This window comes from Oncorhynchus keta, chromosome 34 (genome assembly GCF_023373465.1).
Source record: "Oncorhynchus keta strain PuntledgeMale-10-30-2019 chromosome 34, Oket_V2, whole genome shotgun sequence".
In the NCBI taxonomy this organism is placed as follows: domain Eukaryota; kingdom Metazoa; phylum Chordata; class Actinopteri; order Salmoniformes; family Salmonidae; genus Oncorhynchus; species Oncorhynchus keta.
The window spans coordinates 70,196,014-70,211,345 of NC_068454.1; the positions used below are offsets into that span (position 1 = coordinate 70,196,014).

The following is a 15,332-nucleotide window of genomic DNA, read 5'->3' on the forward strand; positions in this document are numbered from 1 at the left end:
GCCATTACTTTATTTTTTGAGTTCTTTACACTTTATAGAGAAATTAATTGAAGTTAAGTACCTACAGTTCTATTGTATTAAATTGGATTGTACATACAGTGGGGAGAACAAGTATTTGATACACTGTCGATTTTGCAGGTTTTCCCACTTACAAAGCATGTAGAGGTCTGTAATCATTATCATAGGTACACTTCAACTGTGAGAGACGGAATCTAAAACAAAAATCCAGAAAATCCCATTGTATGAGTTTTAAGTAATTAATTAGCATTTTATTGCATGACATAAGTATTTGATCACCTACCAACCAGTAAGATTTCCGGCTCTCATAGACCTGTTAGTTTTTCTTTAACTTCTTCGAGATAGGGGGCGCTCTTTTAATTTTTGGATAAATACGTTCCCGATATTTTGTCACGAAAAGATGCTTGACTATGCATGCAGCTTTGGAAAGAAAAAACTCTGACGTTTCCAAAACTGCAAAGATATTATCTGTGAGTGCCCCAGAACTAATGCTACAGGTGAAACCAAGATGAAATTACATACAGGAAATGCCCCAGATTCTGAAGGCGCTGTGTTCCAATGTCTCCTTATATGGCTGTGAATGCGCCAGGAATGAGCCTGCACTTTCTGCCATTTCCCCAAGGTGTCTGCAGCATTGTGACGTATTTGTAGGCATATCATTGGAAGATTGACCATAAGAGACTACATTTACCAGGTGTCCGCCCGGTGTCCTGCGTCGAAATTATTGCGTAATCTCTAGGTCCATGCGCGTTCCATTTCTTCAAGTGAAAAAGTCTTGCTTCCGCCACTTTATTCTCCGTCGTAGACAGTTGGAACCATTGCCCACGAATGATTTATCATCGATAGATATGTGAAAAACACCTTGAGGATTGATTCTAAACAACGTTTGCCATGTTTCTGTCGATATTATGCAGTTAATTTGGAAAAAAGTTTGCGTTGTAATGACTTAATTTTCAGGTTTTTTCTTACCAAAACGGAGCGATTTGTCTACACAAATAATATTTTTGGAAAAACTGAACATTTGCTATCTAACTGAGAGACTCCTCATTGAAAACATCTGAAGTTCTTCAAATTTGAATGCTTTTCTTGTTTTTGTGAAAATGTTGCATGCTGAATGCCAGGCTTAATGCTATGCTAGGCTATCAATACTGTTACACAAATGCTTGTTTAGCTATGGTTCAAAAGCATATTTTGAAAATCTGAGATGACAATGTTGTTAACAAAAGGCTAAGCTTGAGAGCTAGTATATTTATTTCATTTCATTTGCGATTTTCATGAATAGTTAACGTTGCGTTATGCTAATGAGCTTGCGGAGAGAATTACACTCCTGGATACAGGTTTTTTTCATAGCCAAACGTGATGAACAAAACGGAGCGATTTGTCCTACACAAATAATCTTTTTGGAAAAACTGAACATTTGCTATCTAACTGAGAGTCTCCTCATTGAAAACATCTGAAGTTCTTCAAAGGTAAATTATTTTATTTGAATGCTTTTCTTGTTTTTGTGAAAATGTTGCATGCTGAATGCTAGGCTAAATGCTAGGCTAGGCTATCAATACTCTTACACAAATGCTTGTTTAGCTATGGTTCAAAAGCATATTTTGAAAATCTGAGATGACAGTGTTGTTAACAAAAGGCTAAGCTTGAGAGCAAATGTATTTATTTCATTTCATTTGCGATTTTCATGAATAGTTAACGTTGCGTTATGGTAATGAACTTGAGGCTGTATTCACGATCCCGGATCCGGGATGGCTAGAATCAAGAGGTTTTAAGAAGCCCTCCTGTTCTCCACTCATTACCTGTATTAACTGCACCTGTTTGAACTCGTCACCTGGATAAAAGACACCTGTCCACACACTCAATCAAACAGACTCCAACCTCTCCACAATGGCCAAGACCAGAGAGCTGTGTAAGGACATCAGGGATAAAATTGTAGACCTGCACAAGGCTGGGATTGGCTTCAGGACAATAGACAAGCAGCTTGGTGAGAAGGAAACAACTGTTGGCGCAATTATTAGAAAATGGAAGAAGTTCAAGATGACGGTCAATCACCCTCGGTCTGGGGCTCCATGCAAGATCTCACCTCGTGGGGCATCAATGATCATGAGGAAGGTGAGGGATCAGCCCAGAACCACACAGCAGGACCTGGTCAATGACCTGAAGAGAGCTGGGACCACAGTCTCAAAGAAAACCATAAGTAACACATTACGCCGTCATGGATTAAAATCCTGCAGCACACGCAAGGTTCCCCTGCTCAAGACAGCGCATGTCCAGGCCCGTCTGAAGTTTGCCAATCACCATCTGGATGATCCAGAGGAGGAATGGGAGAAGGTAATGTGGTCTGATGAGACAAAAATAGAGCTTTTTGGTCTAAACTCCACTCGCCATGTTTGGAGGAAGAATAAGGATGAGTACAACCCCAAGAACACCATCCCAACCATGAAGCATGCAATGCAAATAGTCCGGGTAGGCATTTTATTACCTGTTCAGGAGTCGTATGGCTTGGGGGTAAAAAATGTTGAGAAGACTTTTTGTCCCGGACTTGGCACTCCGATACCGCTTGCCATGCGGTAGTAGAGAGAACAGTCTATGACTGGGGTGGCTGGGGTCTTTGACAATATTTAGGACCTTCCTCTGACACCGCCTGGTGTAGAGGTTCTGGATGGCAGACAGCTTAGCTCCAGTTATGTACTGGGCCGTATGCACTACCCTCTGTAGTGCCTTGCTGTCAGAGGCCGAGCAATTGCCATACCAGGCAGTGATGCAACCACTCGAGGTTGCAGCTGTAGAACCTTTTGAGGATCTCAGGACCCATGCCAAATCTTTTTAGTTTCCTGAGGGGAATAGGCTTTGTCGTGCCCTCTTCATGACTGTCTTGGTGTGTTTGGACCATTCTAGTTTGTTGTTGATGTGGACACCGAGGAACTTGAAGCTTGAGTAACAGACACCCCACAAGTACTCAACTGGCAGCTTCATTAAATAGTACCCACAAAACACCAGTCTCAACGTCAAAAGTGAAGAGGCGACTCCGGGATAATGGCCTTCTAGGCAGAGTTGCAAAGAAAAAGCCATATCTCAGACTGGCCAATAAAAAGAAAAGATTAAGATGGACAAAAGAACACAGACACTGGACAAAGGAAGATTGTATAAAAGTGTGATGCAGAAAAAATGAAAAGATGCTAGAGGAGTGCTTGACACCATCTGTCAGGCATGTGGTGGAGGCAATGTGATGGTCTGGGGCTGCTTTGGTGGTGGTAAAGTGGGAGATTACAGGGTTAAAGTGATCTTGAAGAAGGAAGGCCATCACTCCATTTTGCAACGCCAGTCATACCCTGTGGACGGAGCTTAATTGGAGTCAATTTCCTCCTACAACAGGACAATGACCCAAAGCACAGCTCCAAACTATGCAATAACTTTTGAGGGAAGAAGCAGTCAGCTGGTATTCTGTCTATAATGGAGTGGCCAGCACAGTCACCAAAGTTTGAAGGACACAATTATTTCAATTAAAATCATTATTTATAAAACTTGTCAAGTCTTCACTATATTTCCTATTCATTTTGTAACTCATTTCATGTATGTTTTCATGGAAAACAAGGGAATTTCTAAGTGACCCCAAACTTTTGAAAGGTAGTAAATGTCACATATGATTGGCAAGAGAACAGTCTGGGATACATACCAATATCAGAAGCAATATAAATTAAAGTTGAGTAGGGCCGAAACTGTGGACACACAGTGGGGCATAAAAGTATTTAGTCAGCCACCAATTGTGCAAGTTCTCCCACTTAAAAAGATGAGAGAGGCCTGTAATTTTCATCATAGGTACACTTCAACTATGACAGACAAAATGAGAAAAAAAATACACCTGTAACTATTCAACACGTATATACTTCCACCTATTCAATATGTATACACCTGTAACTATTCAACACGTATATACTTGCACCTATTCAATATGTATATACCTGCACCTATTCAATATGTATATACCTGCACCTATTCAATATGTATATACCTGCACCTATTCAATATGTATATACCTGCACCTATTCAATATGTATATACCTGCACCTATTCAATATGTATATACCTGCACCTATTCAATATGTATATACCTGCACCTATTCAATATGTATATACCTGCACCTATTCAATATGTATATACCTGCACCTATTCAATATGTATATACCTGCACCTATTCAATATGTATATACCTGTAACTATTCAATACGTATATACCTGCACCTATTCAATATGTATATACCTGCACCTATTCAATACTTATATACCTGTACCTATTCAATACGTATACACCTGTAACTATTCAATATGTATATACCTGCACCTATTCAATATGTATATATCTGCACCTATTCAATATGTATATACCTGCACCTATTCAATACGTATATACCTGCACCTATTCAATACGTATATACCTGCACCTATTCAATACGTATATACCTGCACCTATTCAATATGTATATACCTGCACCTATTCAATATGTATATACCTGCACCTATTCAATATGTATATACCTGAACCTATTCAATACGTATATACCTGAACCTATTCAATACGTATATACCTGCACCTATTCAATATGTATATACCTGAACCTATTCAATATGTATATACCTGCACCTATTCAATACGTATATACCTGCACCTATTCAATACGTATATACCTGCACCTATTCAATATGTATATACCTGCACCTATTCAATATGTATATACCTGCACCTATTCAATATGTATATACCTATTCAATATGTATATACCTGCATTCAATATGTATATACCTGAACCTATTCAATATGTATATACCTGCACCTATTCAATATGTATATACCTGCACCTATTCAATATGTATATACCTGCACCTATTCAATACGTATATACCTGCACCTATTCAATACGTATATACCTGCACCTATTCAATATGTATATACCTGCACCTATTCAATATGTATATACCTGCACCTATTCAATATGTATATACCTGCACCTATTCAATATGTATATACCTGCACCTATTCAATACGTATATACCTGCACCTATTCAATATGTATATACCTGCACCTATTCAATACGTATATACCTGCACCTATTCAATACGTATATACCTGCACCTATTCAATACGTATATACCTGCACCTATTCAATACGTATATACCTGCACCTATTCAATATGTATATACCTGCACCTATTCAATATGTATATACCTGCACCTATTCAATATGTATATACCTGCACCTATTCAATATGTATATATCTGTAACTATTCAATACGTATATACCTGCAACTATTCAATACGTATATACCTGCACCTATTCAATATGTATATACCTGCACCTATTCAATATGTATATACCTGCACCTATTCAATATGTATATACCTGCACCTATTCAATACGTATATACCTGTAACTATTCAATACGTATATACCTGTAACTATTCAATACATATACACCTGTAACTATTCAATACGTATATACCTGTAACTATTCAATACGTATATACCTGAACCTATTCAATATGTATATACCTGTAACTATTCAATACGTATATACCTGAACCTATTCAATATGTATATACCTGCACCTATTCAATATGTATATACCTGGAACTATTCAATACGTATATACCTGTAACTATTCAATATGTATATATTCAATATGTATGAACCTATTCAATATGTATATACCTGCACCTATTCAATATGTATATACCTGCACCTATTCAATATGTATATACCTGCACCTATTCAATATGTATATACCTGCACCTATTCAATATGTATATATCTGTAACTATTCAATACGTATATACCTGTAACTATTCAATACGTATATACCTGTACCTATTCAATATGTATATACCTGTAACTATTCAATATGTATATACCTGTAACTATTCAATATGTATATACCTGCACCTATTCAATACGTATATACCTGCACCTATTCAATACGTATATACCTGCACCTATTCAATATGTATATACCTGCACCTATTCAATATGTATATACCTGCACCTATTCAATATGTATATACCTGCACCTATTCAATATGTATATACCTGTAACTATTCAATACGTATATACCTGTAACTATTCAATACGTATATACCTGAACCTATTCAATACGTATATACCTGCACCTATTCAATACGTATATACCTGCACCTATTCAATATGTATATACCTGCACCTATTCAATATGTATATACCTGTAACTATTCAATACGTATATACCTGTAACTATTCAATATGTATATACCTGTACCTATTCAATACGTATATACCTGCACCTATTCAATACGTATATACCTGAACCTATTCAATACGTATATACCTGCACCTATTCAATACGTATATACCTGTAACTATTCAATACGTATATACCTGTAACTATTCAATATGTATATACCTGCACCTATTCAATATGTATATACCTGCACCTATTCAATATGTATATACCTGCACCTATTCAATATGTATATACCTGCACCTATTCAATATGTATATACCTGCACCTATTCAATACGTATATACCTGCACCTATTCAATATGTATATACCTGCACCTATTCAATACGTATATACCTGCAACTATTCCTATTCAATACGTATATACCTGCACCTATTCAATACGTATATACCTGTACCTATTCAATACGTATATACCTGCACTATTCAATACGTATATACCTGCACCTATTCAATACGTATATACCTGCACCTATTCAATACGTATATACCTGCACCTATTCAATACGTATATACCTGCACCTATTCAATACGTATATACCTGCACCTATTCAATACGTATATACCTGCACCTATTCAATACGTATATACCTGTAACTATTCAATACGTATATACCTGTAACTATTCAATACATATACACCTGTAACTATTCAATACGTATACACCTGTAACTATTCAATATGTATATACCTGAACCTATTCAATACGTATATACCTGCACCTATTCAATACGTATATACCTGCACCTATTCAATATGTATATACCTGCACCTATTCAATATGTATATACCTGTAACTATTCAATACGTATATACCTGCACCTATTCAATATGTATATACCTGTAACTATTCAATATGTATATACCTGTAACTATTCAATATGTATATACCTGCACCTATTCAATATGTATATACCTGCACCTATTCAATACGTATATACCTGCACCTATTCAATATGTATATACCTGCACCTATTCAATATGTATATACCTGTAACTATTCAATACGTATACACCTGTAACTATTCAATATGTATATACCTGTAACTATTCAATATGTATATACCTGTAACTATTCAATACGTATATACCTGTAACTATTCAATATGTATATACCTGTAACTATTCAATACGTATATACCTGTAACTATTCAATACGTATATACCTGTAACTATTCAATACGTATATACCTGTAACTATTCAATATGTATATACCTGTAACTATTCAATATGTATATACCTGCACCTATTCAATACGTATATACCTGCACCTATTCAATACGTATATACCTGCACCTATTCAATATGTATATACCTGTAACTATTCAATACGTATATACCTGTAACTATTCAATACATATACACCTGTAACTATTCAATACATATACACCTGTAACTATTCAATATGTATATACCTGTAACTATTCAATATGTATATACCTGTAACTATTCAATACATATACACCTGTAACTATTCAATATGTATATACCTGTAACTATTCAATACGTATATACCTGTAACTATTCAATACGTATATACCTGCACCTATTCAATACGTATATACCTGTAACTATTCAATACGTATATACCTGCACCTATTCAATACGTATATACCTGCACCTATTCAATACGTATATACCTGTAACTATTCAATATGTATACACCTGTAACTATTCAATATGTATATACCTGCACCTATTCAATATGTATATACCTGCACCTATTCAATATGTATATACCTGCACCTATTCAATATGTATATACCTGTAACTATTCAATACGTATATACCTGTAACTATTCAATACATATACACCTGTAACTATTCAATACATATACACCTGTAACTATTCAATATGTATACACCTGTAACTATTCAATATGTATATACCTGCACCTATTCAATACGTATATACCTGCACCTATTCAATATGTATATACCTGCACCTATTCAATATGTATATATCTGTAACTATTCAATACGTATATACCTGTAACTATAACCTACCTGGGTCCCACTTATTCAATACGTATACTTGGACCTGTCAGGGTCCTACCAGGTTTTATCTGGCCCTGTCAGGGTCCAAAGAGGATCTACCTGGACCTGTCAGGATCCTACCAGGTTCTATCTGGACCTGTCAGGGTCCTAGCTGATTCTACCTGGACCTGTCAGGGTCCTACCTAGGTTCGAACCTGGACCAATCAGGGTCTTACCTGGGTCCCACCAGGAGGGTCCTACCTGGGTCCCACCTGGACCTGTCAGGGTCCTACCTGGGTCCCACCTGGCCCTGCCAGGGTCCTACCTGGGTCCCACCTGGACTGACCAGGGTCCTATCCCACTTGGAACGATCCCACCTGGACCTGTCAGGGTCTTACCTGGGTTCCACCTGGACCTATCAGAGTCCAATCCCACTTGGACCTATCAGGGACCTATCCTCCTGGACCAATCAGAGTCCAATCTCACCTGGACCTGTCAGGGTTCTACCTGGGTCCCACCTGGACCTGTCAGGGTCCTACCTGTGTCACCTGGTCCCACCTGGACCCATCTGGGTCCTATCTGGACCTATCAGGGTCCTATCCTACCTGGACCTATCAGGGTCCTATCCCACCTGGACCTATCATGGTCCTATCCCAGTTCTACCTGGACCTATCAGGGTCCTATCCCACTTGAACCTGTCAGGGTCCTATCCCACCTGGACCTATCAGGGTCCTATCCCACCGGGACCTATCAGGGTCCTATCCCACCTGGACCTATCAGGGTCCTATTCCACCTGGACCTGCCAGGGTCCTACCTGAACCTGTCAGGGTCCTACCAGGTTCTACCTGCACCTGTTAGGGTCTTACCAGGTTCTACCTGGACCTGTCAGGGTCCTACCAGGTCCTACCTGGACCTGTCAGGGTCCTACCTGGGTCCCACCTGGCCCTGCCAGGGTCCTACCTGGGTCCCACCTGGACTGACCAGGGTCCTATCCCACTTGGAACGATCCCACCTGGACCTGTCAGGGTCCTACGTGGGTCCAACCTGGTCCTGTCAGGGTTCTACCAGGTTTTATCTGGACATGTCAGGGTCCTACCAGGTTCTACCTGGACCTGCCAGGGTCCTACCTGGGTCGCACCGGGACCTGTCAGGGTCCTACCTGGGACCCACTTGGACCTGTCAGGGTCCTACCAGGTTCTACCTGGACCTGTCAGGGTCCTACCTGGGTCGCACCGGGACCTGTCAGGGTCCTACCTGGGACCCACTAGGAGGGTCCCCAATCAGGGTCCTATCCCACATGGACCGATCCCACCTGGACATGTCAGGGTCCTACCAGGTCCTACCTAGACTTATCAGGGTTTTACCTGGGTCCCACCTGGACCTGTCAGGGTCCTACCAGGTTCTACCTGGACCTAATCAGGGTCCTACCTGGGTCCCACCTGGACCTAACCAGGGTCCTACCTGGGTCCCACCTGGACCTAATCAGGGTGCTACCTGGGTCCCACCTGGACCAATCAGGGTCCTACCTGGATCCCAACAGGACCTATCAGGGTCTTACCTGGGTTCCACCTGGACCTATCAGAGTCCAATCCCACTTGGACCTATCAGGGACCTATCCCTCCTGGACCAATCAGAGTCCAATCTCACCTGGACCTGTCAGGGTTCTACCTGGGTCCCACCTGGACCTGTCAGGGTCCTACCTTGGTCCCACCTGGACCCATCTGGGTCCTACCTGGACCTATCAGGGTCCTATCCTACCTGGACCTATCAGGGTCCTATCCCACCTGGACCTATCAGGGTCCTATCCCACCGGGACCTATCAGGGTCCTATCCCACCTGGACCTATCAGGGTCCTATTCCACCTGGACCTGCCAGGGTCCTACCTGAACCTGTCAGGGTCCTACCAGGTTCTACCTGCACCTGTTAGGGTCTTACCAGGTTCTACCTGGACCTGTCAGGGTCCTACCAGGTCCTACCTGGACCTGCCAGGGTCCTACCTGAACCTGTCAGGGTCCAATGAGGATCTACCTGGACCTGTCAGGGTCCTACCTGATTCTACCTGGACCTGTCAGGGTTCTACCTGATTCTACCTGGACCTGTCAGGGTCCTTCCTAGGTCCCACCTGGACCAATCAGGGTCTTACCTGGGTCCCACCAGGAGGGCCCCCGATCAGGGTCCTATCCCACATGGACCGATCCAACCTGGTCCTGTCAGGGTCCTAACTGGACCTGCCAGGGTCCTACCAGGTCCTACCTGGACCTAAACAGGGTCCTACCTGGGTCCCACCTGGACCTAACCAGGGTCCTACCTGCATCCCACCTGGACCTAATCAGGGTCCTACCTGGGTCCCACCTGGACCTATCAGAGTCCAATCCCACCTGGACCTGTTAGGGTCCTACCTGAACCTGTCAGGGTCCTACCTTGGTCCCACCTGGACCTATCAGGGTCCTATCCCACCTGGTCCTATCAGGGTCCTATCCCACCTGGACCTATCAGGGTCCTATCCTACCTGGACCTATCAAGGTCCTATCCCACCTGGACCTATCAGGGTCCTACCTGATTCTACCTGGACCTGTCAGGGTCCTACCTGAACCTGTCAGGGTCCTACCAGGTTCTACCTGCACCTGTCAGGGTCTTACAAGGTTCTACCTGGACCTGTCAGGGTCCTATCCCACCTGGTTCTATCAGGGTCCTACCTATCAGGTCCTACCTGGACCTATCAGGGTCATACCTGGACCTGTCAGGTTCCTACCAGGTCCTACCTGGACCTATCAGGTCCTATCACACCTGGTCCTATCAGGGTCCTATCCCACCTGGACCTAAGAGGGTCATACCTGGACCTGTCAGGATCCTACCTGGTTCTACCTGGACCTATTAGGGTCCTACCTGGTCTACTAGGACCTATCAGGGTTCTACATGGTTCTACCTGAACCTATCAGGGTCCTACATGGTTCTACCTGGACCTATCAGGGTCCTACCTGGGTCTACCTGGACCTATCTGGGTCATACCTGGATCTTGCAGTTGACAAACAGTTCCTCCACAGACTTCCTGTCTCTCCAGTGTGATGCATGCCGATACCAAACGCCAACGTCAGTTTGATGTCTGTCATCTGGGTAACATTAACCAATCACAGCATGAGACCTCACCTCATCAACCCACGACAGCACGAGACCTTATCTTCTCGACCAATAGAGAAACAGTAAATCAGTACACAGTGTAGGACTAGAAGACACCTCCATGACGAAGAAGACATTGTTGGACATAAGCAGGGAGGGGGGCTACGGAAGGAGTGGAGAAAAGGGAGGTGGAGAAAAAAACGGAAAACATGTGGGACAGAGCAAGCAAAACATTTGAGAGGGTTTTATAGGGAGGACGAGGGGTACATGTTCACAGAGGCAGGAAGGCGGGAGAGGGGCTAACTGCAGCAGAGGAAGTAATAGAGAGATCATAAGGCTAACTCGGGCAGAGAGGAGACGGAGGGCGGGATGGAGGGACCCCCACTGAGACTGAGGCAGCTAGCGCCAGCCGCCTGTCACTCAAACCACAGGGACTCCAGCAGCTACACGGCCAGTACAGAAACACAGCAGGGAGCAGCATATATCACTGGAACACACACACACTGCAGGGCCAGTTCAACACACCCAGGGCTAAAAATACACATACAGTAAATGTCAGGTTCTCACACACACACAGACAGACACACAGAGCTAGGAAATAAGGAGCGGAAAGGATGAAATGCGTCCTGTGAAATAGATTTTTCTGCTGCATATACGGCAGGTAGCCTACTGGTTGGAGCGTTGGACTTGTAACCGAAAGGTTACATCGAATCCCCGAGCTGACAAGGTTCTGCCCCTGAACAAGGAAGTTAACCCACTGTTCCTAAAATACAAAAATACTCCTCTCAGTCTATTCCACAAACACGCACACACACTTTCACACACAGACACACACAGACACACACAGACACACACAGACACACACACACGTACAAAACACATACGCACAAAAAAAGTTACATCCAGAATGTATAACATTTCAATTTCAGATTTCATTGAGTAATGTCAGATAAAAAGTGTTTCCTGATAGCTTGGCTTCTCTACATGTGTAGAAAATGTTCCAATAGGAATAGCCTGTCCACAAACTCCAGTTATGCTGGCAATTGTAGTTTTACTAACCCCATGTCCTCTGTACTACAACCCAATGACTGATGGGATTTTTTTTTTTTTTAAACATTTATTTGACCTTTGCCGTCACTGAAAATAAGAATTTGTTCTTAACTGACTTGCCTAGTTAAAAATAAAGGTTAAATAAAATAATAAATATATATATACAGTACTAAGGACTAGTTTGCTCTGTGTGTGTGTGTGTGTGTGTGTGTGTGTGTGTGTGTGTGTGTGTGTGTGTGTGTGTGTGTGTGTGTGTGTGTGTGCGTGCGTGTGTGCGTGTGCGTGTGTGTGTGTGTGTGTGTATTTTACAAGGTGGGGTTTGAAGTCAGAACTCAATATTTCACTCAGACCACAGGCTTGGTGTGAAAGGCGAGCAGCCCCATAAAACATGTTAATATCCATATTTTACAACGCCAAGTCTACTGTAACTTCATAAGGCCCAATATGAGGGATTATACACCAGACACACATCCAACACCGTTCAGCTCTCTGTATCCACATCCAACACCGCTCAGCTCTCTGTATCCACATCCAACACCACTCTGCTCTCTGTATCCACATCCAACACCGTTCAGCTCTCTGTATCCACATCCAACACCACTCTGCTCTCTGTATCCACATCCAACACCACTCTGCTCTCTGTATCCACATCCAACACCGTTCAGCTCTCTGTACCCACATCCAACACCACTCAGCTCTCTGTATCCACATCCAACACCACTCAGCTCTCTGTATCCACATCCAACACCACTCAGCTCTCTGTATCCACATCCAACACCACTCAGCCCTCTGTACCCACATCCAACACCACTCAGCTCTCTGTATCCACATCCAACACCACTCAGCTCTCTATATCCACATCCAACACCACTCAGCTCTCTATATCCACATCCAACACCACTCAGCTCTCTGTATCCACATCCAACACCACTCAGCTCTCTATATCCACATCCAACACCACTCAGCTCTCTGTATCCACATCCAACACCACTCAGCTCTCTGTATCCACATCCAACACCACTCAGCTCTCTATATCCACATCCAACACCACTCAGCTCTCTATATCCACATCCAACACCACTCAGCTCTCTGTATCCACATCCAACACCACTCAGCTCTCTATATCCACATCCAACACCACTCAGCTCTCTATATCCACATCCAACACCACTCAGCTCTCTGTATCCACATCCAACACCACTCAGCTCTCTGTATCCACATCCAACACCACTCAGCTCTCTATATCCACATCCAACACCACTCAGCTCTCTATATCCACATCCAACACCACTCAGCTCTCTGTATCCACATCCAACACCACTCAGCTCTCTGTACCCACATCCAACACCACTCAGCTCTCTGTATCCACATCCAACACCACTCAGCTCTCTATATCCACATCCAACACCACTCAGCTCTCTGTATCCACATCCAACACCACTCAGCTCTCTATATCCACATCCAACACCACTCAGCTCTCTGTATCCACATCCAACACCACTCAGCTCTCTGTATCCACATCCAACACCACTCAGCTCTCTGTATCCACATCCAACACCACTCAGCTCTCTGTATCCACATCCAACACCACTCAGCTCTCTGTATCCACATCCAACACCACTCAGCTCTCTGTACCCACATCCAACACCGCTCTGCTCTCTGTATCCACATCCAACACCACTCAGCTCTCTGTATCCACATCCAACACCACTCAGCTCTCTGTATCCACATCCAACACCACTCAGCTCTCTGTATCCACATCCAACACCGCTCTGCTCTCTGTACCCACATCCAACACCACTCAGCTCTCTGTATCCACATCCAACACCGCTCAGCTCTCTGTATCCACATCCAACACCGTTCAGCTCTCTGTATCCACATCCAACACCACTCAGCTCTCTGTATCCACATCCAACACCGCTCTGCTCTCTGTATCCACATCCAACACCACTCAGCTCTCTGTATCCACATCCAACACCACTCAGCTCTCTGTATCCACATCCAACACCGCTCTGCTCTCTGTATCCACATCCAACACCACTCAGCTCTCTGTATCCACATCCAACACCGCTCTGCTCTCTGTATCCACATCCAACACCACTCAGCTCTCTGTATCCACATCCAACACCGCTCTGCTCTCTGTACCCACATCCAACACCACTCAGCTCTCTGTATCCACATCCAACACCGCTCAGCTCTCTGTATCCACATCCAACACCGTTCAGCTCTCTGTATCCACATCCAACACCACTCAGCTCTCTGTATCCACATCCAACACCACTCAGCTCTCTGTATCCACATCCAACACCGCTCTGCTCTCTGTATCCACATCCAACACCACTCAGCTCTCTGTATCCACATCCAACACCGCTCTGCTCTCTGTATCCACATCCAACACCGCTCAGCTCTCTGTATCCACATCCAACACCACTCAGCTCTCTGTATCCACACCCAACACCGCTCAGCTCTCTGTATCCACATCCAACACCACTCTGCTCTCTGTATCCACATCCAACACCACTCTGCTCTCTGTATCCACATCCAACACCGTTCAGCTCTCTGTACCCACATCCAACACCACTCAGCTCTCTGTATCCACATCCAACACCACTCAGCTCTCTGTATCCACATCCAACACCACTCTGCTCTCTATATCCACATCCAACACCGTTCAGCTCTCTGTACCCACATCCAACACCACTCAGCTCTCTGTATCCACATCCAACACCACTCTGCTCTCTGTACCCACATCCAACACCACTCAGCTCTCTGTATCCACATCCAACACCACTCAGCTCTCTGTATCCACATCCAACACCACTCAGCTCTCTGTATCCACATCCAACACCGTTCAGCTCTCTGTATCCACATCCAACACCACTCAGCTCTCTGTA

General features: G+C 43.2%; 2 long non-coding RNA genes and 1 pseudogene across 2 annotated transcripts; all 3 read right to left on the bottom strand.

Moving 5' to 3' along the window:
- LOC118381338 (activating signal cointegrator 1 complex subunit 3-like) overlaps positions 1–15,332 on the bottom strand; it is a 72,364-nt pseudogene that overhangs the window by 26,161 nt on the left and 30,871 nt on the right.
- Positions 4,364–8,258, bottom strand: LOC127915197 (uncharacterized). Its single transcript, XR_008090531.1, has 5 exons — positions 8,185–8,258; positions 6,530–6,604; positions 5,955–6,004; positions 4,852–5,220; positions 4,364–4,586 (listed from the first exon to the last, which is right to left on the bottom strand). It is a non-coding gene; the product is annotated as an uncharacterized LOC127915197 (long non-coding RNA).
- LOC127915199 (uncharacterized) lies at positions 7,322–7,747 on the bottom strand. The gene is made up of 3 exons (XR_008090535.1): positions 7,685–7,747; positions 7,435–7,484; positions 7,322–7,359 (listed from the first exon to the last, which is right to left on the bottom strand). It is a non-coding gene; the product is annotated as an uncharacterized LOC127915199 (long non-coding RNA).